Source organism: Mus caroli, unplaced genomic scaffold, assembly GCF_978045245.1.
Source record: "Mus caroli unplaced genomic scaffold, Mus_caroli_1 scaffold_15, whole genome shotgun sequence".
NCBI lineage: Eukaryota > Metazoa > Chordata > Mammalia > Rodentia > Muridae > Mus > Mus caroli.
Genome location: NW_028227270.1, coordinates 100,299,864 through 100,323,935, shown reverse-complemented (window position 1 = coordinate 100,323,935; position 24,072 = coordinate 100,299,864). Strand labels below are relative to the sequence as shown.

The window sequence follows — 24,072 nt, the reverse complement described above, 5'->3', positions numbered from 1 at the left end:
CTTACTCACCTTCTGGGAGGCAACAAAAGGCAACATTAATAGCCTATATTGTTTTAGGAGTCATTTGGATTAGCCTGACCAACAACTTGAAACACATATTTTCATATGTAAATACTTGAGAAAAAGAAGGGAACCAGTAGTGTGTCAGAGAAATAAGAAATGGTAACAAGGAAGACAAATAAAACCAAAGTAATATATATATATGAAAATTTTATAACACAATTCATTGCTTGGAATACACACACACACATACACACACACACACACACACATATGTATATATGCACTACTTTTTGTGTAATGGCTGCCATTTTCTTTAAAGAGAAATTTCTTAGATGTATGGTGGGAACCATTGTCTTTCTGACAAAAGATGAGTCTGCCAGAAGTGTACTGTCTCGTAGAGTTTACACTCCAGACAAATGCTAGTTAAAAAGAAAATTTATCTTATCATCCATCCTCCATTTCCTGACATGAAGCAAAGGTCAGTAGTCCCTCCAAAGAATCTACCTGTGTCTTTCTTCAAGCATTATAGAATAGATACTCAATGTATATTTCAGTCAAATATTATGGGACTTTACACCAGAAATATTATCTTCCTGGTGGTTCCTCAAAAATTCTTTCTTGAAATTTTTCCACTGCCCCAAGCAACAGCGTGAAGTTCTGACCTCTATGAGGTGGTGCTTTTGAGGCTAAAACAGGTGAGCAAGATCAAGAACTCTCTTAGATGTGCCTAGGTTGCTGGTTAATTTTTTGATCAGCTTGACACAAACTAGAGTAATCGGAGATGGGGGAGTTTTAGTTGAAGACTTGCCCCTGTTAGCCTGGCCTATAGATAACTCTGGAGGGCTGAGTTTAATTCTTGTTTAATGGCTGATGTGGAAGGGCCCAGCACACTGTGGCTGGTGAAGCCTCTGAACAGGTATTACTATGTTGTACAAGAACACAAACTGAGCAAGCCTTGGAAGGCAAGTCAGTGGGAAAACTTGCTTCAGTTTTGGACTCAGGTTTCTAACGTGAAATAAATCCTTTCCTTCTCACATTGCTTTTAGTCATGTTGTTCATCACAGCAACAAAGGCAAAGGGGGAACAAAATTTGCTACTAGAAGTGTTGAGTTGGCAGAACTGACCTTATACTTTTTGGGGAGGATTTTGGAGGGACTTTGGAATTTTGGGCTGGAAAAGCCATTGACTGTTTTGAGCATAATGGGCTGTTCTGTGGTAGCTTGCAAGATAAACTTGTTGAGAGTGATGCAGACAGTTGAGGCATGACTCATGAACTTTCAAAGAAAGGCAAACACTTTATTGGGGTAGTGCATGTGGGAGTATGGGCAAAGAATACTGGTCTGCCTTCTGTAGTTTCTGGTCAGCTGGGGCTGAAGAATCAATAGTGACATTGAAGGGAAACATTTGCTTTACTGAGACAATTGATGCTGGTGATTGAGGGCTGAGTAATCACCTGTGATTTAGACGAGACCAGCATTACCAAGGTGAAATCTTCTATGCAGTATTTTCTCAGCTGAGGGCTGCATACAGAAGGACCAACAGAAGCTGTGGTCCTTAAGGCGTCAAGGCTAGCAACTTAACTTGGTAATGCGTAAGTCTCCGACATGACACTGGTTTTGAAGGGTTGAAGAGATCATGGAGAGAGTCTGAAGCTTGGTACTATGAGATGCCAGGACAGGCTGCTGGGGAAAATGCAGCCTCAGTTGCAGTGGAAACACCAAGATTGAAGGAGCCACAGAGAGTGGCTAAGACTTGGCACCGTGTGTCAGGGTCAGAGTCTGAAAGAGAGGGAGGGAGAGAGAGAGAGACAGAGACAGAGAGACAGAGAGAGACAGAGAGACAGAGAGACAGACAGAGAGAAAGAGAGAGAGAGAGAGAGACACCAGAAGCCCATTGGTGAAGAAACAAGACCAGAAGCCCATTGACAAAGAAGCAGTATGTGGAGACCTGTCTTAGTTAAGGTCACTATTGCTCTGATGAAATACCATGATGTAAAGTAAACTGGACAGGAGAGGGTTTCTTGGGCTTATACTCCTACCTCATTGTTGATAGAGGAAGTCAAGACAGGAATTCAAGCAGGGCAATAAACTGGATGGAAGAGTTGATGTAGAGGCTGTGATGGAATGCTACATTTTGGCTTGGTTCCAGGACAACTAGCCATGGGATGGCACCGCCCACTATGAGCTGGGCCCTCCTCTGTAAATGACTAAGAAAATGCCCTACAGACTTGCCTACAGCGCACTCTAATGGAGACATCTTAATTGAGGTTTTCTCCCCTCATATGACTTCAGCTTCTGACAAGTTGAAATAAAAACTATACAGTACAACTGACATCTTGCCAACTTGACACACAAACACCATTACTGTTAAGCCATAATCTTTCCTTCTCGTCCATCTCCAAGATCTCACATTAAAAACATAAATGTCTTTTAAAGTCTCACAGTCTTTACAAATTCAAACACATTGAAAATCCAATCCCTTTAAAATATCCAGTCTCTTTTTTACAAATTTTAAGATCACTTTTCTTAATTAATTATTGAAACCCCTAATGTTACCCCCCAGTCCTCCCCAGAGGGTTATTTCCCCTCTTCTGCCCTCCCCTTAGATTCTGAAACACTGTCCCCCATATCCCCCCACCCTAGGCCATTAAGTATCTTCAGGATTAGGCACGTCCTCTCCCACTGAGGCCAGACAAGGAAGTCTTCTGCTATATATGGGCCAGGGGCCATAGACTGACCAGTGTTTTCTCTTTGACTGGTGCCTCCATCTCTGGGAGATCCCAGAGGTCCAGGGAAGTTGACCCTGTTGTTCTTCCTGTAGTGTTGTCATCCCTTCAGTTCCTTCAGTCCTTCCCCTAACTCTTCCATAGGGTCCCTGACCCTCCATCCAACACTTGGCTGTGGAAATCTGCATCTGTCTCGATCAGAGTACAGCCATGCTAGGCTCCTATCATGCATGTCCTTTTAGGTCTGTGTGACCTCACCCACAATATTTTCTAGTTCCATCCATTTGCCTATAAAAATTCACGATACCCTTGTTTTTAATAGCTGAATAGTATTCATTTGTGTAAATGAACCACATTTTCTGAATCCATTCTTTCGTTCAAAATCTCTCAACTATGTGCTTCTGTGAAAATCAAAAGTGAACTAAATACTTTCTTCACAATCAGATGATCCAAATTCAACGTCTCAAAAGCATAAATGCAAATCAAAACAACTGAGATTCCACCTTATACCAATCAGAATGTCTAAGATCATTAGGCATTCTGGCAAGGATACGGAGAAAGAAGAACATCCCTTCATTGCTAGTAGGATTGTAAGCTGGAATAACCACTTGGAAAATCAATCTTGGAATTTCTCAGAAAATTAGAAATAGCTCTACCTGAAGATCCAGCTATACTATTCTGAGAATATACCTAAAAGATGCTCCAGCCTATAACAAGGACATGTGCTCCACTATTTTCATAGCAGACTTTTTTTATATAATAAATAAGCTAGAAACAGCCCAAATGTCCCACCGTGGAAGAATTGATACAGAAAACGTGGTACATTTACACAATGGAATACTACTCGGCCATTAAAAATGATGACTTCATGAACTTTGCAGGCAAATGGATGGAAGTAGAAAATATCATCCTGAGTGAGGTAACCTAGACCCAAAAGGACATATATGGTATATACTTACTGAGAAGTGGATATTATCCTAAAAGCTCAGATTACCCATGGTACAACTCAAAGACCGTATGAAGCTTAACAAGAAGGAAGGCCAAAGTGTAGATGCTTCAAACCCACTTACAAGGGGGAACAAAATAATCACAGGAGGCAGAGAGAGGGAGGGACCTGGCTGGGAGAGGGGAAGGGAAGGAAAAAGGGGGGCAGGACCAGGTATGAGAAGAGAAAGGAGAAAAATCCAGGCAACCAGGAGGATGAATAGAAATACATAGTGGGGGGGCGGGGGGGGGGCTTGAAGAACCACTAGAAAGTCCCAGATACCAGGGATGCAAGAGGCTCCCAGGACCCAATGGGATGACATTATCTGAAATACTCAAAAGCAGAGAAAGAGAACCCAAAGAGACTACCTCCAGTACATAGACATGGCTTCCAGTGGAGGGATGGGATGACCCACCCATCTAAAACTTTTTAACCCAGAATTCTCCCTGTCTAAAGGAAATGCAGGGATAAAAATGGAGCAGAGACTGAAGAAAAGGCCATCCAGAGACCAAACCCTGACACTATTGCTGATGCCAAGGTGTGCTTGCAGATAGGAGTTTGGCACAGGTGTCCTCTGAGAGGCTCTACCAGCATCTGACTAAGACAGATGCAGATACTCACAGCCAACCAATAACCTTGGGACTGAGCTGGAGGACCCCAATGGAAGACTTGTGGGAAGGGCTGAAGGAGCTGTAGGGGATTGAAACCCCATAGGAAGAACAACAGTATCAATTAACCAGACCCCTCAGAGCTCCCAAGGACTAAACCACCAACTAAAGAGTATACATGGGCTGGTCCGTGGCTTCTGTTACATATGTAGCAGAGGATTGCATTATCTGACATCTGTGGGAGGGGAGGTGCTTTGTTCTGTGGAGGCTTGATGCCCTAGAGAATGGGGATGCTAGAGGGGTGAGGTGGGAGTGAGTGGGAGAGCACCCTCTTAGACGGAAAGGGGGAGATGGGGTAGAGGATCATGGAGGGGAGACCGGGAAGAGGGTTAACATTTGAAATGTAAGTAAATAAAATGATTAATAAAAATGTGTAAATAATACAATGTCAAATAGCTGGGATCCACTCATGATCTTCTGGGCTCCCCCAAAGACTTGGGTCATCACTTCTCCAGCTCTGCCCTCTGCAATATATGCAAGTGTGTCTTCTAGGCTTTATCAATCTCCAGTCCACTGCTACTGCTATTCTTGATAGTCATCTGATGGCACTGGCATCTGGGGTCTTTTACTGAATCTGGGCTCAATTTTAACGGTGCCAAGTATAGTCTTATATTTTTCAAAACTTATTTTAATAAGGATACTTAAATATTTTAACCTCCCTTCTAGCCCACCAACCACTAGAAGTAGTGGAAAGGAAAGGTTAATAGGGCAAAGGAGGATGTGGACATGTTTAGAAATAGTTCTTGGGGCAAAAAAAAATCTGTATTGTCAGGATATCAGCAGTTCAGTTCCTAAGAATTAGTCAAGAATCAGCAACAGCAGTTTAATTCAGAAGAAACCATGAGGCTCTGCCAATCAGTCCAAGTCCACAGAAGCAGCAAGAAGCTACCAGAATACCACCAGAAGTTCTTTGTTTCTCTCTACGAAGTGATGACAAATGACAATCAGCAAAGGAGGCAAGGCAAACCAATGCCACAGCATCATCAGTGAATACCAGTCTCAGCAAAGCCCAATGAATACCACCAAGGAGAACCAATGCCACACTGTGTCATCCACTGTCCGATGGGTTATATTCATACCCTCTGCAAACGTTATGTGTTCTCTCAAGCATCTGCTCTAATGAAACATCATATGCCCTTTCTCCACGCAGCTTTCAGAAAAACACCACATGCTTGTTCTCAACAAAACATCTCCCACATGTCTCTTCATCAGAAACATCCTCTCATAAGACAGTTCCCAGAAAAAGATCACATGATACAACTGAGTCTCCAAAGAAACCAGAATTTTCTACTTTGGCCAAGCCTAAACTTCATTCCTGGATCTTCAACTGCCACTGAGACTGCACCTTCACCAATAGCCTCTTCTGGTTTCTCATGAGTTTCAAACCTCAGCTACTCTCAATGACACCTTCATGTCTTCAAAACAAGTATTACCTGGGTGACTCTTAGACTACCAAGTTTGGCTGCCAGTGTAAGGCACAATCTTGGTCAGCTCTGAAACACAGCTTCTGTATGCTGACTCTCAGGAACACTTTCCAAAAAATTTAGCCTAAGTGATGGTAAGGTGTCCAATCACCTATAATTTTTCAGCTACAGCTAACCAACATCGTTTGTCCCAGTAAAGCAAAGGTTTAACTTTATTGGCTTTGGTCTCTCATTCATTATAGCTAATTCTTAGCTCTAGTTGACCAGAACCACAGATTATTCACATAAAGGCCAGGTAGAGTGTTACTTCTCTCTGAAACCTTACAAGCCAGCTTTACATTGTCTTGTCTCAACATGCTTCAAAGTCCAACAGAATACCCTACTGAACTCTTACAACACAATTATTCTTTTACTACAAAGTTCCAAACTCCTTCCACAATCCTCTTTGAAACATGGTCAGGTCTGTCACTATAATACCCTACTCCTGGTACCTGTTTGTCTTAGAGTTACTGATGCTGTGATGAAACACCACAACCAAATGAAACTGGGGAGGAAATGTTTTGTTTAGTTTATACTACTATGTCACTGTTTAGCATTGGATTAAGTCAGGGCGGGAACTCAAGCAAAGCAGGAGCTGATGTAGAGGTCATGGAGAAATATCGCATGCTAATTCCTAATGGCTTGCTCACCCTACTTTATTATAAAAATCAAGATTACCAGCCCACAGATAGCACTAGCCACAATGGGCTGTCCCCTACCCACATCACCCATTGATTAAGAAAATGTCCTATGGGCTTGCTGAACACCCAGTATTATGAAGACATTTTCTTATTAGAGGTTCCCTCCCCTCAGATGACTTTAGCCTGTATCAACTTGACATAAAATCTATTCTACAGAAGAGCCCAGCACATTAGAGACCTAAATCTGAGATTACCACCCAGGATAGCACCAGCTATGGCGTGAAGCCAGCGTGAGCCTATGCGATGAACTCTATGTGCTCTTAAGGTCAGAACCAGAAAGATGGAAGGACCCTAGTCATTTGGGGCCCAGAAGATGGCAAGTAAATTCCAGATGCAGCACATTGAGCTACAGGATTTAATTTGAGGTTTGAAGTTTGGTTTTGCTTTGATTTGTCAGTGGTTATACTGTGGTCATTCTCTTTTGCAATAAGAAATATAAAGCTTTAAAAAAATTATAGAAGCCCAGGATTAAGAGATTTTGGGTTTTCACAGAGTTTGAATAGTCAAAGTCCTCTGTGGTTACAGTTAGCCCCCTGTATCCATAAGTTCTGTGTTAAATGGATTTGACCTATCTTAGATTAAAAATTTAAGTCTAAAAAATCTAAATCTAACCTGAAATGCAATCATATTATTAGTCTCTAAATGTAAAGTTATGACAATCATTTGTGTAGCATTGGCATTGTGTTAGAAATCACACAGTCTAGAGATGATAATATGTAAGGGAATACTTAATAAGTTTCATACAAATACTAATGTCCTTTATGTATAATCCATAGAGTTTGGCATTCTGGAACCAATCTCCCATGAATCAATAGGGGCAGGTATAAATTGGTGCACCTGGATCATTTAGGATACCCTTCATTAAGATAAAAGCTGACTGATTATTTTTTTCTCTAACACGTATGCAATATATGCCCAGCTTCCAGAAATTAAGTTGTGAATATCTTAGGAAGAGATCATTCTGCCAACCACATAATAACTACAAATTTAGAGTTAGTACATAGGTATTTTTCTGGATTTGAATGCTGATCTTTTTTATTGAAAACCCCCAGCTATTAACCACAGTGGGAAATGCCAATATTAACATTCTGCTAGCAGCATCTCTTCCTAATACTCTGAATAATGGGAATCTAGGTGGGGTATGCCTAAGAATAAGAGTTAACCCTGCCCCAAAATGGTTCACAAGTTTCTTGAGAGACTCACAAATGTCAATAAATAAATATAATGATAAGAGAGAAAGCAATTTTTGCAAAATGCCATGGGTGCTCAGAAGAGGCGTGATTAATTCTACATGAGTGGAAGGCAGTAAGAGATGAGGCCAGAGAGTATATTTGAAGTAGATCTGAAGGATAATTAATTCACTAGTCAGGGGAGGAGGAGAATGCATCATGCATAGAGAATGGTGTGAGAAATGCTGAGCTCTGTAAGTGCCAGGGTGTTAGTGGGAAAAATAACTCATTTTGGTAGACCAGGATCACTGCTTAAGCTAAGAAGATGAGACTAGAGTCCGAGCCCTGAGGGTGAAGAGCCTCATTCTAGAAAGTGCTCAAAAGATGTGTTATTTGACAGCTTTTATGTGTGGTAGAAATGAGATCACTATCCAGGTAAGTGGCAGCGAGAGACAAAGGATGGCCATTGACCAAAGCAGATTATCAGAAACATGGCTAAGAACTTTCGTTGTGATCTCAAGAGACATAGGCAATTGTGTGATGATCATAAGATAAGAGATATAGTAAAGTAAGCCAAGTCAAGGACCCACATAAGACTTCTAAGTTAGGGGTGGGTGGCACCTTAAAGAGAAGCAGAATGTTAAACTAAAACATTTAGTATGCTTAAGTCTCACTACATCTGAATAGGGAGCCTCAGAAGAAATATTGTCTTGATTGCCTCAATTAATTTGGACAGTCCTCCCTGCCTATAGGCTGCACCATCTGGTAGCAGCCCAGATACAGTGGATACAGGAGAAGGAAGACAAGACAATAATACCCTCTTTGCTTGATTAGCCTTCTCTTTTGTTGCTGAATTGATTTGCCTGATTCTGCGGTTTCTTTTGATGATGGAGCCAGTGCTGTAGACTAAGAACCATCCGTTTTCTAGGACCCTTCTAGGTTTTCAGTTCCAAACTCTGACTGCTGAAGCCTCCAGCCTTGTGGCCTGAGCAACTACTGAGTTTGTAGCTTCTCAGGTGTGATTCGGCTGTTGCTGCTATTTTATAATAAGCAGACTTAATAAATTTATACGTATTATCTATTTGTACATACATGCATGCATGTATTATGTATGTACACATATGTGTATAGTATATATGCATATGTGTATATATGCAAATATGTATATGTCGTGTGTGTGTGTGTGTGTGTGTGTGTGTATTTGTCCACTTGTTCTAATCCTCTAAAAAACAATAATGAAAGGGGTATTTGTAAGATTCATATCTGATTTTTAGGGAATGAAGCTTCTTGCTGGATGGAGTCTGAATCTCTTTACAAAACCACGTGGAAGGAATTGTTCCTATTCATGTTTGTGACTATAAATTCTCCAGGGTGTGTGTGTGTGTGTGTGTGTGTGTGTTTGTGTGTAGGAGAGAGTGTCCTTGTTAGGGTATCTACTCATGTCACTGCAGAATTTGGCTCTTTCTCTCTACTGCACAAGGACCGAGTGAGTAGAGACTCTGACTTCTGCATCTATTTCAAACCACATCCTTCCCTATATCTGTCATCCCACCTTGGAATCCTCCCAGCTCTATCACATGAAGAGGGAACTGATATTGTAATGGCTACTTTGGTAATGGCAGCATCTGTTAGAGAAATCTCCACTTTGCATGTATATTTCTGTCTATATTTGAGTTTATAATTTTGTTTCTGCTGATCTTTGAATATGTGTTTGTATAAGAGTTGGTAAATTCAGCAAAGAAAAATGAAGTTTGTATGGCTAAATTGAAATTTCATGTAAGATCCATACAATTATTCTCTGTGTGTGTTCATGCATGCACGTGTATGCCTCTATGTGTATGCAGGTAAGTGCATGTGGCGGCCCAAGCTTGACACCAGGTTTCTTCCCTAATTGCTTCTCCACCTCATGCATTTTGGATACAGAATCTCTCCCTGAACCTGAAGATCACTGATTGGCTCTTCTAGCTGGCTGACCAATCTCTTTCTCTATATCACACCTGTCCTGGGATTACAGGCTTGGGCTGTGATGCCTGTCTTCATATATGGGTACTAGAGATTTGAACTTAGGTTTTCATCCTCGTGTAGCAATCACCTTACTGACTGAGCCATCTCCCCATCCCAAACAATCCTTTTAGTATGCATAGATACCATATGGTTTTCAGTGCCATATTTAGGACTGATTTACATTTCAAACAATTACTCATAGGTCACATGAAGTTCAATGGGTAACATTGTTTTGTGTATGTGTTGTGTGTGTAGGTTATAGATGTCTGTGTTCCCTTGAAGGTTTTGTGATTTTTGTGTATCTAAGCATGTGTCTATGCATTTATGCATGTGTTTATGTATGTGTGTTTATGTGCTTATGTAGCTCTGGGTTACAAGTCTCCTAATAAATAGTTTGTTTTACTACTATGGCTTAGGAAAAATAAACCTTTCAGCTCACAAGACAAACAAGCAGTAGCATTTCCCCCGCGATTAATTAATTCTGACTTTGAACGACTCACTGCAAAGTGAGGAGGCTGGACTAGGTTCATTCATTTAAATATTTATTGGTTATCCTAAGAGCAGAAAGTGCAAAGACAAATAATTCATGGTTTCCCACAGTCCACAGAAAGGACATTTATAGAACTGATGAGTTCGTGATGCAGTAAATGGCACAGTAAATGTGCATGCTGGGCTCCCCTCCCCCAACGACAGAGGCAGCACCTTCTAGTTCATTTTGTCTGTGACGCCAGCTCCACACCAAAGGCAGAAAGGTATCTCAGTGTGATGCCTTCATCACTTCGGATCTTTAAATTATGATTATCGATGGAAACACACATGCAGCTCTACTAAACACGAACGATCGCCCTGGTGTTGGCTGTAGGAAGTACTGCTCCATCCATCAACTTTGTTTGCCTTTAATATCAGCAGTGCTCATGAAAACCAAGAAATGCCACTGCCTTCTGCATCTGAAGCATTTCTCATCATCTCTCTGTAAACCTGGGTAGATTACCCTGTTCCTTTCCAGGGTTGCCTGCTTCTGTGGGATATCCAAGCTAGTGTCTGACACTTAGGTCTCTCCTTCACTTGTATCCTTCCTTGTTTGGCTCACCCACCACTCTCAAGCCCTGTCTTTCAAACTAAAATTAGCTAGCTGTGTGTGGACTTGGCCTTTCTGATGTGAAATCTGCCTCAAGCTTATTTTCACACCCCTACAAGAGAGATGCCTTAATAGCATAATTGAGGAATTATGTAGGAGGTTCTGAATCCAATGGCACAAATTAGAAGGCAAGCCAAGCTGCCGGGTAGCAAAATAGATGTCAGGGGGTGCAAGCAGACACAGTTTATTTCTCTTTACTTCATGGTGTGAGCTCAAGTCCTTCTGACTGAACCTTCAGTCCAGACTGTTCTACTGAATTGCATCTATGACTATCAACTTGTGATAACAGTTCTCAGCGCATCAGCCATCGGGAATGAGACAGTGGAAGGCAACACATCCTGTTTCCTAGACTACATAAGACTTGGATGATAGGTGTCACCTCCATTTCCAGCCATAGCTGATCACCATATATGGGCTCAAGAGGGTAGAAATGTCTTCACTTGGGCCATCATAAGACTTTTTTAGATTGTGGATTAAAAAGTAAGAATCAAGGGACATCAAGCAATTTCAGCTCTACCAAAGCCATTAGCATGAAAATATTCAAGAGCTTATATAACAGAGAGCCCTCAAAATAAATCTGTCTGCTACATACATGTATTGAAATATTATAGGTATCCTATAAACATGTCCAGTTGTTATTATAACTACACATTTCAATAAATGTTATCTGCTTATACTTGGTGGTGCAAGGACAATGCTAACCAAGTCTTCATTGTGCTTCTGATGACATGAGAAACATTGAATGACTGTTACTTTGATAATGACAGGCACAAAACCCAAGAGGTAAAACAACTTACCAACTGGAAACCAGGGGTGCTGGGGGTTGCATCTACACTCGGGCCTTTCCCACACATCCACCTGGTGATTTGATGACTCTCTTCAAGATGAACTCAGCATCTCTACTTGTCCCACACAGGTTTTCTTACCCAAGGTCAGTCAGAGATATTCAAGGCTGAAAAGAAACAGCGGTTGAGGTGGCTCTGTGAGCAGATGAGACTTGAGGAGGTCATGGACCTCCTTAGGAACTCCTGGGTTTAACATTTCAGACCCAGATCTTAGATGATGGCTCCTTTGCCTCTCATACCTCTCCATTAACTCTATGGTTTTGTAAACATCTAATTATTATATAAAATCCCCCTTCTATCTTAGGGTTTCTATTGTTGTGATGAAACACCAATACCAACATAAACTTGGGGAACAAAAAGTTTATTTTGTCTTACAATTCCACAGCACTCTCATCACTGAGGTAAATCTGGGCAGGAAATCAAATGGCAGAAACCTGAAATGGGTAGCTGATGGAGCCACCATAGAGAAGTGATTCTTACTGGCTTGCACCCATGGCTTGCTCAACCTACATTTTTATAGGTACCAGAACCACCAGCCCAGGGTTTGCATTGCCCATAGTGAGCTAGGCTCTCTCACATCAATAATCAATTAAGAAAATGTATCATAGGCTTGCCAACAGCCAATTTGGGAAGATGGGGGAACATTTTCTCAATTAAAGTTTCATCTTCCCAGTTGATACTTGTTTGTACCAAAGTGATGTAAAACTGTCCAGCACAACTGACCCCATGTCAGCTTGGCACACAAACATACTGCTACTAAACCATAGCCTTTCCTTTCATTTTATCCCCAAGAAGACTTCCCAACTTTTAAAAGTCTCACAGTCTAAAAATTTAGGAACTTTTCAAGGTTCAGTCTGTTTTTAAAAATCCAAACTTCAAGACTCTCTAAAATACCCAGTGTCTAAAATACCTAAAGCCCTTTAAATAACCAGGCCCTAAAATATCCATAGTCTCTCTAAAGCTCCCCCAAATGTCCACAACACTTCAAGACCTCTAAAATTTCAAAGTCTCTTCAGCTATAGGCTCCTGTAAAATTTTAAAAAGTGAGTTAAATAACTTTTTGATCCAAGGAAGATGAGTTAAGGCACAATCACAATCAAACCAAAGCAAAACCAAACTTCAACGGACATCTGAGATTCACTTATAATTCTTTAAGATCCAAAGGACTTTGAAGATAAACTCTCTGGTTCTGCCATTCTTAACACATGTAGCTTGTCTTCTATGCTGAGGTCAGCTCCATTCCTTGGCTACTACTGTGTTTAGTGGTTGTCTAGTACACCCAAAAATGTTGGAGTCTCTCTGAATCTTCATCAATAGCCTCTCCAAAAATGCTGGAGTCCCTCTTAACCTTCATCAATAGTCTCTCCTGGGCTTTCTTCAGGGATTCCTGTCCTGCCATATGGTGCTAAACCTCAGCTTTCTCATTACCTGTTTCAGTCCTGAACCTTCTACTGCAGTTGTGGCTGTGCTTTCAACAATGGCTCTCCCACTTCTCAGGGACTCCACAGAGTCAAGCCTCAGCTGCTCTCTATGACTCCTCCCTGATTTCAAAACAACTACCACTTAGGTAACTCTTATACATTACTAGTTCAGCTGCCAGCATTAGATGCAAACTTGCCCCCTTCCCACACACATTGGATCATAGATTAGGTGTACAGACTCTGAGGAAATACTCCCAGAAGATTTCACCTCTGTGATGCACATTTCTTCTTACCTACTGCTAATTTCTCAATCCCAGAAAACCATTCATTGTCCCAGCAAGGCAAATATTTTACTTTAATGATTTTTAACACAAAACATTACAGGAATAGCCCCTTTTTTTACATTTTAAAGAGACTCTTAGATATTTCTCTGACATGTCACAAAGCAGGCCTCCATCATCTGAATTGCCCTCAGCAGTCTCATCTTCCAAGTTAACACAATAGCCCATTAATCTCTAAACACACAATGACTTTTCTAGCACAAATTTCAAAATCCTTCTACAATCCTCCCAAAACATGGCTAAGTCTGTCACATCAATACCCAACTTCTGAAATAAATTTCTGTCTTATTTAGGGTTTCTATTGCTGTGATAAAACAATATACAATAGCAACTTGGGAAGGGAAGGGTATATTTCATCTTACAACCCTGAGGTCACACTCCATCACCGAGAGGAGTAAGGGCAGGAACATAGAGGCAGGAACTGTTGAGAGGCTATGGAAGAATGATGATTACTGGTTTTCCCTTCATGGCTGGTTGTTATGTCTGCTTTCTTATAACACCTAGGACCACCAATCCAGGGGTGGTACCACCCACAGTGAGCTGGGCTTTCCATCCCATAATCAGCCACCAGACGCAGACACTATTGCACATGGCAGCAAGATTTTGCTGAAAGGACTCTGATATAGCTGTCTCGAATGAGGCTATGCCAGTGCCTGGTAAATACAGAAGTGGATGCTCACAGTCACCTATAGGATGGAACACAGGGCCCCCAAAGTAGGAGCTAGAGAAAGTACCCAAGGAGCTGAAGGGGTCTGCAACCCTATAGGAGGAACAACAATATGAACTAACCAGTACCCCCCAGAGCTTGTGTCTCTAACTGCATATGTAGCAGAAGATGGATTAATTGGCCATCATTGGAAAGAGAGGTCCCTTGGTCTTGCAAACTTTATATTCCTCAGTACAGGGGAATGCCAGGGCCAAGAAGTGGGAGTGGATGGGTAGGAGAGCAGGGCAGGGGGAAAATATAGGGGACTTTTGGGATAGCATTTGAAATGTAAATGAAGAAAATATCTAATAAAAAATTGAAAAAAGAAAAAAATGTCCCATGGGCTTTCCCACAGGCCAGTTGAATGGAAGTATTTTCTTAATTGAGATTCCCTCTTGTAAAATGACTAAAGTCTGTGTCAAGTAGTCATTAAACTGGACAGCACAACATGCATAGAGTTCCAAGACACATGGGAAAAGCATGAGACTATTTGTGTAAGAATATTTCTCTGTATACATTTCTCTTTTCTTACTCACCAAGCCTGCCTTGGACACAAGATGTATCTATATCTATGTTGGCATCACCATATTTTACTTATCAAATACAATTATCAACAAAACTATATTTAATAGGAACTAAGGTAGTTAAAATTAGCATGTTGTTACTATTGGTATTGTTGTTGCTAATAAAAGGGAAGCATTTTGTGGATGTTAGTGCATTTAATCCCAAACATCTCTGTTTACTGCAATCATTCCTGTTATATAAAAGTGAGAACGCTGAAAAACAGCACCAATCAACTTGCCATCTCTCACACAGCTAGTTTTGACAACGCTGGGAAATGAACCCCATTTCTCTTATTTGAGATCTCACATTTTTAATAGACTCATTTAGTTCAACTTCTGTAGCACATAATTTGCCAGAGTTACAACAACTTCAAATCAGGGCCCAGGAGTCAGACAGTGCCCCAGGAGAGACAGGAAACCGGCAGCAGGTGGGTTAGTGTTTCCTTCACTTACACATCTAAGATGGCCAACTCCACACTTCTCCCTCATCCAAACAAAGGCTTGGTAGGCTTTTTCACTGAGGGTACTGTTTGATGTGACTTTCAAACCTCCCACAAGGAGGACTCCTGTGGTGGGAACTGGGAAACTAAAAATTCAACAAACTCTATCAGACAGATAGAGACAGGGACCATGGTTACCTCATAATAAAGGTGATGAATCACCAAGATGGTAGCTTCTTGCTCATTCTCTTGACTGGAGACAAAAGGCTGGCAGAGACTTGGTAGGCATTTGTCTCCCATCAGGGGCCCAACTGATGGATTTCTTCCTCTCAGCTGGTTCAGCAAGTTCAAGGTCTGCTTGGACATGTCACACAGAAGTTTTAGGCTGATCATGATCATAGCTTTCCTCAGACTGGTCAGCCATAAATTAGAAGAGAAAAACTCTTCAGAGGCTTAAAAATCCCCAGTCCTTCAGAAGAGACTGGATGGTTTGGCTACCTGAGTTCTTCCCTCTGTTTCTCTGCAGGTCTTTTTCTCTGTGTATCTGCTGTGTGTGTGTGTGTGTGTATGTATGTATGTGTGTGTTTTCCCATCCCTGGCAAACACCTTTCTTAATTGCCAATTCTGTCTGCTGTGCATAAGTTCTCTCTGCTGCTATCTGTTTCACTTCAGATTGTTCCTGCTTTTTAATTCCTTAACTGGCAGAGAAATGAGCCTACCCAAGACCCAGACTGTATCATTTCTAGCTCGTATGAGAAGCCTCCCCAACACCCCTTTTTGATTGTATTTAGTCCCCTGTGGTTGTCCAAAACACCAGTTCCCACCAGTTCTAGGGAAAGGCAATTTATTCTCAACAACAAAGATAAAAACAAGCCTGGCTTTGACAGACAAACTTTACCTTTGAAGTTTATATTCCCTCTCACTGTGGAAGTCTGTCTTAGAGTGCTTTGTTCTCTCTCTCTCTCTCTCTCTCTCTCTCTCTCTCTCTCTCTCTCTCTCTCTCTCTCTCTCTCATTGAGTGTATATATAAGTATTTATTTGGTTTCGCTTTCCATAAAACTTGGTTGAGTGCTGACACCTTGCTTTTCCCTGCATTTTTATTCTTGAAACCTGCAGAGAAAAAGAACTCATTCCTGCAACCTCAGTGACCTCACCAATGTCATCACAAAAACTGGCAAGGAAGCCACAGTATCCAAATACATGGATAATGTACCCCAAAACAAGGGATCTCCTTTTAGTGTGCCCAGAGCCAATAAGTACAATCTGAATATAAGGAGTAGAGAAAGATTTCTTATCTACAGCAGGTTAGGAGAGTCCAGGAGTTATGTCCAAAGCAATCCTCTCCTAGGACAAAAGAAGTGTGGAGATTTTAATCTGGAGGTAAGACATGTTCATATTAGAAAGTTCACTGGGAACTTGTTATGCATTCCTGAGCATGCTCAGTTTAAGATATGATATATATTACTGAATATTCTTAGTTTAGAGTAGTGGGTTAGGAAGTGAATGTGGTGAACATGCTGTATGTCTGGGGGCATAGAGCATGCTTATATCAGGGCCTGGAACAGATGTTCAAAGCAAGACACATCAGGCAGGAACACGTTCAGTCATACATAACTTGAAGAAGAAAAAAAGAGGATGGAGAAGAGGAAGAGGAGATGGAAAAGGAGAAAAGAATAATTATTTAGATTATTTAGTGCAAACTAAAATAATGGGTACTTTGACGATATATTAATGTGGAATTTGCCCTTTAGTGCATCTACCTGACTTGGTTGCTGACAATAAATTCTTAATAATTTCATTTACTGCATGTACTTGGTAAGGAACCTAGTTTCTGGTTAATAATTAGAAAAATATTTTAAAGAACAAAGAGCAGTACTTATGAACCCAGGGCAACACATGACAATGTCTGAAAATATTGATTCAACTAGGAGAAAGGGCTTGATAATTGGCCAAGAATACTTCCACATTCTCCAATGCTCAGGATACCATCAAATGTAAACAGTGTCACTCTTGAAAACTGTCCCCCAAACAATGTAGACTATCATCATTGCTCTTGATTGCCCACCAGAACTAACTTGCAAATTCCTATTCCTGAAGACACCACAGGGTTTGACTACAGGACATAGAGAAATTAAGTTGGTATCAAGCTCAAAGCCTCCTTTCTGCTGACTCTCACACATAGCATTAGGAGGTATGATGCAGGCTATTGGACTAGGGAAGTCATCTTATGGAACTGTAAACCCTAGAAGCTGCAATATTAACCTTCAAGGCAAGATGTGTCCACTGGTGAATGGTGCCATGAATATTATGGAGTAACCAACCACTGATTCATACTTGGTACTACAGACCTGGTCAGGAGCCTATGGCTGGGGAGGTCATAGGCCCTAGGACAAAACTTATTAATTACTGTTAGTGAACTGCTACATGAACATGTTGTCAAACTTCCTCCTAAATATGTCTACAAATTAGTGCTGCTCAGCCTTCATCAGAGAAGGCTTATTATTGCAGTGCTCAGTGGTCAATGCAGACCATGGTGCTCAGTATAGCACAGGTCAATGTGCTAAAAATAAATGACAGTTGCATGTTCTGCCCTAAGTTGGATGTCTATTTCATTCCCTACATGCCTCAGGAAACAAGGCAGAAGATAGGACCAAAGGATTGTAAGTGCCAGGAGATTGGGAGGTGTGCTTCAAAAAGATGTCTTCTTGATATACTATGACTATTGTACACATGAATGTGCTGCGTGGATGTAGCTACATCACTGTAGCTATGCTTACTGGCACAAGATCTGTAAAAGAGTAGCCCTGTGATGAACTCATCATGGGTGGGGGAGGCTGTCATAAAACCCTACCCATCCCTGAGAGACTATTAGCAGCTAATGCTTGCTAGGAGGAAGGGGTCTAATTTTATTCAGTGATGGGGCCACCAATAAGTTTTTTATGCATATAAAATGAATGACCCTCTCATTACCAACGCTCATGCAATCAACCTAACTAAACTCAGTGGGTCACTAAAATTTATATTTGTTAATTGAAAAAAACATCATGAAAGTAGGAAGCTGTGGTGGTTTGAATAAGAATGGTCTCCAAAGACTCCTGTTCTTCAAAGTTTGGTTCCCAGTTGATGGAACATTTTAGGAAGGATTAAAAGGTGTAATCTTGTTGAAAGAGGTGTGTCACTGTGGGTGGATTTTGAGGTTTGAAAAGCCCATTCCAGACCTAGGCTTGCTTCCCTTCCACCTCCAATGGATCAGAATACTGCTCTCAGTTACAGCTCCAGCTTGGTTGCCACCATGCTCCCCATTATGATGATAATGTACTAAACCTCTGAATCTGTAAGTATGCTCCCAATTAAATTCTTTCATAACAATAAAACAGTGACAAAAATTGAAATTTGAATCAGGGACTGGTATACCACTGTGACAGGCCTGACTGCCATTTGGGGAAGAAATATGGAAGACTTTTTGGGACTTTGGACTAGAAAAGTGGATGAACTTTGTAAGTGGAACTTAGTGAGCAGTTCTAGTCGAAACTTGGAAGAGTGATGTGGAGAGCAACAAGGACCGTGGCAGTCCAGCTTAAGAGGTTTCACAGACCACTTTTGTGATATTTTGGCAAAGAATGTGGCTGCTTTCTGCTTGTGTCCAAAAGGTCTGTTAGAGACTAAGTCAATGGGTTTTGGACTAATGTCATTAGCAGAGATGTCAAGACTGCCCAAAGTCGATTCTGTTATGTAGCTATTAGTGATCTCTCTTATATGCAGATCTGCAATGAAAATGTCCAAGCTAGGCAGAGAGAAGCACAAAATGTGCACTTCAAAGAGAAGAAGAGAACCAAGAAATATATCCTTGGAACCAACTCTCTTACTCAAGGGAGTAAAAAGTTTTTTTAAAAGGCTTGATTCAAAATGGACTAAAGGGAGTGGTACCCTCAGGGTAAGACCCCACAGAGTCAATTCAACAAAAGGAACTTCTAACAAGTTAAAGCTTATGTAAGTCAGGAAAGGGGTCAGACTCCAGCTCAAGTAAACTCTAGTTTGAAGTCAATGATACTGGAATAAAGGGGTTGTGGAACATTTCTCTACACTTAAGGAAAGCTGCAGAGGCCAGACATGTGGCAATGGAGCCCCTGCATGGAGGTCTGGAGAGGCCATTATGTAAAGTTGTGATGTTGAAGCCTGCATTGTTTTGGGGACCCCAAGATGATGGACATGCAAGAGTCATGAGATATCTTCTGAGGAGAGATGCAGACAGTGTGTGGAAACAGCACAAGAGAGAGAAGTGTGTTGTAATCAACAACGCTGGAAAGAATGAGAGATCCACAGATCCAGCTAAGTTAGGGTTTCGAGTTTTCCCTGCTAGATTTCAGTTTTGCTTTGCTCTGGTACTTCCTCACTGTGCATCCCTCTTAGGATAGTTATGTATATTTTGTTCTGTTGTATATTTGAAGTGTATGATTTGATTTTGATATTATAGTGGGTTACAGTTAAAAGATTGCCTTGAGTCTCAGAAGAGACTCTGGACTTTTAAACAATCTTGTGACTGTGAAGGACTATGGGGACTTTTGAAGTTGGACTGAATGAAATTTGCATTGTGATATGGCCAAGCCTAAGGAGGCCAGAGAGTAGAATGTGGTGGTGTAAATAAGAATGCTCCCCTAACTCACATGTTTGTGTTTGGTTCACCTCTTTTGGGACTGTTTAAGGATGCATAGGTATGGTTTTGTTGGGTAGGTTTTGAGATTTCAAAATCCCATGCCAGGCCCTGTCTCTCTCTCTGTGTCTGTGTCTGTGTCTGTGCCTGTGCCTGTGTCTGTCTGCCTCTCTCTCTCTCTCCCTCCCTCTCTCTCTCTCTCTCTCTCTCTCTCTCTCTCTCTCTCTCTCTCTCTCTCTCTCTCTCTCTCTCCCTCTCCCTCTCCCTCTCCCTCTCCCTCTCTGTGAATCAGATATAAGCTTTTAACTACGGCCCCAGCACCAAGACTGTCTGCCTGCTGCTAGGTTGCCTGACATGATGATCATAGACTAACCCTATGAAAATGTATCAAGCCCCTAATTAAGTGTTTTCTTTTATAAGCTGTCTTGGATTTGGTGTCTTCACAGCAATAGAGCAGTAACTAAGACAGAGGGAAGCTTGCTGGGAAGAAGAAAGGTTTCAGCAGGAGAGAGGTGGAATGAGGGAAGGTAATGAGGGATGAAAATGTCTCAAATTCTTCACATAAATGTATGGAGTTATCAAATAAAATAGTTTTTAAAATCTCATTCTAGAAAGTGGTCTGGATTTTCTGTTCCTCGTGGGTACAATGCTGATGCTCTTAGAGTGTGCTGTCCAAAATTAATTTACATTCAAATCAGTTAAAATAAATTGAAACTTGAAATTTAATTCCTCAGTTGGATTAGCCACATTTCAAATGATCAATAGTTAGATGTGGTACAAGAATAAAAATATCTTCATCATCTCAGAAGTTCTTTGGAAAGGTAAGTCAAAGAAAAATCTTCCACTAGGGGATTCTTTTTTGGGGGGTTGCACCAAACTTTATTGATAGTATTCAAGAGAGTAGAGAGGGCTCCCTAGGCCCCTCCTGTTATTATGGGGGTCTGGGATGGAATTGTGAGGGAGATGCTCAGCGTTGGGGGCCAAATTGGGATAGGGACTCCTCAACAACTGAAGGCCTCTCTCTTGCTCTCAGTGTCCTTGCTGGGGTGGGTGGTCCAGGGTTTCTTACTTGTTGGAGGCCATGTAGGCCATGAGGTCTACCACCCTGTTGCTGTAGCTGTATTCATTGCCATACCAGGAAATGAGCTTCACAAAGTTATCATGGAGAGCAATGCCCAACCCCAGCATCAAAGGTGGAAGAATGGGAATTGCTGTTGAAGTCACAGGAGACAACCTTGTCCTCAGTATAGTCCAGAATGCTCTTCAGTGGGCCCTCAGATGCCTGCTTCACCACCTTCTTGATGTCATCATACTTGGCAGGTTTCTCCAGGTGACATGCCAGATTCACATTGGACACATTGTGGGTAGGAACATGGAAGGCCATGCCAGTGAAATTCCCATTCAGCTCTAGGATGGCCTTGCCCACAGCCTTGGCAGTACCAGTGAATGCAGGAATGATGTTCTGGGCAGCCCCACGGCCATCATGCCACAGCATTCCAGAGGGGCCATCAACAGTCTTCTGAGTGGCAGTGATGGCATGGACCGTGGTCATGAGCCCTTCCATGATGCCAAACTTGTCATGGACAACCTTGGCCAGGGGGGTTAAGCAGTTGGTGGTGCAGGATGCATTGCTGACAATCTTGAGTGAGTTGTCATATTTCTCTTGGTTCACACCTATCACAAGCATGGGGGCATCAGCAGAAGGGGAGGAGATGAAAACCCTTCTGGCTGCACCCTTCAAGTGGGCCCCGGCCTTCTCCATGGTGGTGAAGACTCCAGTAGACTTCATGACATACTCAGCACCAGCATCACCCCATTTGATGTTAGCGGGATCTCCCTCCTGGAAGATGGTGATGGGCTTCCCGTTGATGACAAGCTTTCCATTCTCAGCCTTGACTGTGTCATTGAATTTGCCATAGGTCAACTCATATTGGAACGTGTAGAGCATGTAGTTGAGGTCAATGAAGAGGTCGTTGATGGCAACAATCTCCACTTTGCCATGTGGAGAGCAGACGGTAGCCCTGGTAACCAAGCGCCCAATACAGCCAAATCTGTGTACACAGGCCTTCACCATTTTGTCTACAGGACTAGGCTGTCTCTGGAATAGGGAGGAGCAGAGCCCACTAGGGGATTCTTAATATCATCATGCTGTAGTTTCTTTTCATGTCATGAGAAACCAAATATTAAATATATCACTTTAAAGACAGATTAATAAGACATATTTACTCACAGTGTAAACGTGGTTTTTAAACTCAGATGCTTCTGAAATATCTGCTGGCATTTCTCCTCACCAAGCTGTTGCTTTCTTTATCGATCATCACAACTGCACAGGGATTACGCCTGGGATTAGCAATGCCACTCCCATTAGCAACTCAAGGACATGCGACTGTTCTGAAACCTCAGTCTCCGAGGAAGTTACGAGAGCTATAAGTTTAAAATAGAACTTTCCCAATTTTGAGAGAATTTGATTTGTGCCATTCTGTTAGGAGTCATGGAGTGGGAAAGGATACGGAGAACAGACAGCTACGGTGGCATGAAATTGAGAGACTCTCGCCTGAGAGTCTGGGTGAAGTTTCTCACCAGCTGAGAAGCACATTTCAACACAAGTGGTAACAAACAGTGGTGGCTACCAGCACAGAGTTCATGCTCCTTCCACATACACTTACCTTATGTTAGAGAAATAGTGAACCAAGTTCAAGATTTAAAGGCACATGATGTTGGGGAGTGCCTTGTCTCCTTGCAACACACACATACCTATGAATTATAAACAGCATTATTAATATTGCTTATAATGATGATATCCTGCCTTTCTGCATCTTGGGAGTCTTATCAATTATAGTCTTGTCATGTGCCTCTCAGGAGCCAACCTATGATCTCATTTAGGTTTCTTAGCAACCTTTAAAGACAATAACATCAACCCCCACCCACATACTATATATGACTATTGTTAAAAAACAATTAGCCTGCACCCACACTTGGGTTTGTCTTACTTTTTTTGACTCTTGTTTTCAAAGCCCACACCCACACTCTGCTGTGTCTCTTGCACACTGAGTGCCAACCCTTTTCCTTGACCCTTATGCTTAAGCCAGTATTAAAATGTCTTCATTAAACCGCATCTCTGCCTTGTCACCAGGATAGTCCTGGGAGTCTTCTCTATGTTTAGTCTGCGTCAAGGTCCCTACACATCTCAGGGGAACTCCTCGGACAGCTGAGTGGAATGGCAGGGAGCTGTCCCTCCTTCCTCTGCCCCTTAGATTGCTCACAAGAGGTCTGAGGGAATGCGGAGGAGCTAATGCATACTACATGACACATACAGGCGCAATATCCACCTGACTTTACAGTCAATGACTTCCTAACACCCTCTCTGTCTTATTTCCTATCTTCCCATGACTCCCATGTTACAGATGAGGACATTGAGGTTCTGACATGGTTTTACTCAAATTTTACACAGCAGCATAATCTGAACCAGAAAACAAACATCCAGTTTCTAAGCCTTATGCATTTGGTTGGAAATACAAACCAATTCAAGGCACTAAAGGAGCTAGTCTGCTGTGTGCTGAAGAACATACTAGTGCTATTCAGAATCCTCTGACCTCTAAGGAGAGCAACAACTCTTAGAAAGAAAACGACCTCCAGTGTAGCCAGAGAAGGGAAGAAGGAAGTACATATGAACTTAACTTAGACTCCATGACTGGCTGGGTCAGGACATTAAGAATTACCAAACATGTTCTGTAATCCCTGACCTCCACTTGTTCTGTCTTTGGTAATCCATTGCCTTTGTCCATACCCCGAGTCCCAGAAATAATTCGCACTCTCCACTACACTGCATGATTGCCACCATCTTTCAAGTAAGGCTTGAGGAAGCAGTGTGTGACTTGCCTTGTGAAGAGCTCATTATGCTCTTTGTTTTTGTTCCTGCCTCCTGTCACCTCTCCTGTGTTGTATCTTATTTGTGCTTTTCTTTTTGGAGCAACAAAGAACCTAGAAAACTCTTATATAAAATTCTTAAATTCAACTGTGTTTTTACTCCAGGTTTAATTGCAAGAAGTAATACCCTTCTGGAAGTCAGGGTTTTCAGAGTGCTCCATTATGCAGAACAGTGAGCAGACACAAGACAGCCGACCTCACTGGTAGTCTAATCTGCACACAGCTGCCACTATTGAAATGCTGTAAATAGAAAAAATATTCTGCAAAAGGGAAGCTGCCTCTCGGGCTGTGCTTGACTGTTCTTACAAACCCCAAGCAGGGC

General features: G+C 41.8%; 1 pseudogene; it reads right to left on the bottom strand.

Moving 5' to 3' along the window:
* Positions 1–20,982: 20,982 nt before the first annotated feature.
* Positions 20,983–21,897, bottom strand: LOC110308459 (glyceraldehyde-3-phosphate dehydrogenase pseudogene; annotated as a pseudogene).
* Positions 21,898–24,072: the final 2,175 nt, after the last annotated feature.